At 40.6% G+C, this 1942-nt stretch overlaps 1 pseudogene; it reads left to right on the plus strand.

Annotated features, from left to right (window-relative positions):
- Positions 1–219: 219 nt before the first annotated feature.
- LOC115307622 lies at positions 220–1240 on the plus strand (annotated as a pseudogene).
- The last annotated feature ends 702 nt before the right edge of the window (positions 1241–1942 follow it).

A 1942-nucleotide genomic window follows, 5' to 3' on the forward strand; every position in this document is an offset into this window, starting at 1 on the left:
TGATCATTTACTTGGAGTCAACAGTACTTGAGATAATCTTTTCCTGGTTGGCCAACCTAGTTTCCAAGTTTGGACAGGTGAACAGGTGTGTCCAATCGTATGGGCTCGGACAACGCAATGAATCTCAGGAATTTCTGCAAAATAGAAAGTCTAGTACAACAGAACTTCTCATTTCAGAATTTTATTGTCTGGATTCATCTTTAACTCCTTCCCTTACTAATGAATCCCCAAGCTAAACTAATCTCCACAATAAGCTTACTCCTAGGAACCTCAATCACAATTTCGAATAACCACTGAATAATAGCATGAGTCGGCTTAGAAATTAACACTTTAGCTATTCTTCCATTAATCTCTAAAAGCCACCATCCACGAGCCATTGAATCCTCTACTAAATACTTTCTAACTCAAGCAGTCGCATCTACGCTACTTTTACTCTCCAGCATGACCAAAGCATGATTCTCTGGCCAATGGGACATCACCCAACTAACCCACCCCATATCATGTATACGACTAACTATTGCAATTTCAATTAAACTAGGCTTAGTCCCATTTCATTTCTGATTTCCAGAAGTTCTTCAAGGCTCAACTATAACAACATGCCTCCTACTAGCCACAGTCACAAAATTTCCACCAACCACACTATTCTACCTAACATCCCCCTCACTCAACCCAACTCTCCTATCTTCGATAGCTATTGCTTCCGCAGTCCTAGGTGGCTGAATAGGACTTAACCAAATCCAAACTCGCAAAATTTTAGCTTTCTCATCTATCGCACACCTAGGACGAATAACTATTATTCTCAACTATAACCCCAATCTGACTTTAATTACGTTCTATCTATATACTGTTCATCCTTAACACAACCAATACCCTAAAACTATCCACTGTTATATCCACATGAACCAAAATCCCATCACTAACCACAATCCTTATGCTCACTCTCCTCTCCCTTGCAGGTCTTCCTCCCCTAACGGGATTCCTACCCAAATGGTTAATTATTCAAGAGCTCACAAAACAAGAACTAACAGTAGTAGCCACAGCTATTACCCTACTCTCTTTACTTGGACTTTTCTTCTAACTACGACTGGCCTACTGTGCAACCATCACACTACCCCCAAACTTCACTAACTACATAAAACAATGACAAACTAACAAACCAACTAACACCCTAACCACAACCTTTACCTCCTTATCAATTATACTCCTGCCACTATCTCCCATAGTACTCGCAATCCCTTAGAAACTTAGGTTATTTAAACCGAAAGCCTTCAAAGCCTTAAACAAGGGCTAATCCCTCTTAGTTTCTGTTAAGGTACACAGGATACTAACCTGCATCTCCTGAATGCAACTCAGATGCTTTAATTAAGCTAGAACCTCCCCCTAGACAGATGGGCTTTGATCCCATAAAATTTTAGTTAACAGCTAAATGCCCCAACCAACAGGCTTCTGTCTACTAGATCCCGGCGCATGTTTAATGCACATCAATGAGCTTGCAACTCAACAAACCTCTGTAAAAAGGACTACAACCTAACGCTTCTACACTCAGCCATCTTACCTATGACTTTCATCAACCGTTGACTATTTTCCACTAACCACAAAGATATCGGCACACTTTACCTTATTTTGGGTGCATGAGCTGGTATAATCGGCACAGCCCTTAGTCTCCTCATTCGAGCAGAACTAGGACAGCCAGGCACCCTTTTAGGCGATGACCAAATTTACAATGTAATCATCACCGCACATGCCTTTGTTATAATTTTCTTTATAGTAATGCCTATTATAATCGGAGGGTTCGGTAACTGATTAGTACCTTTGAAGAACCAGCTTTTGTCCAAGTACAAGAAAGGAAGGAATCGAACCCTCATAAGCTCGTTTCAAGCCAACCGCATCAAACCACTCATGCTTCTTTCTTATGGGTTGTTAGTAAAATCATTACATAGCC

Source organism: Manacus vitellinus, unplaced genomic scaffold, assembly GCF_001715985.3.
Source record: "Manacus vitellinus isolate BGI_N305 unplaced genomic scaffold, ASM171598v3 ctg7180002428134_pilon, whole genome shotgun sequence".
Classification (NCBI taxonomy): domain Eukaryota; kingdom Metazoa; phylum Chordata; class Aves; order Passeriformes; family Pipridae; genus Manacus; species Manacus vitellinus.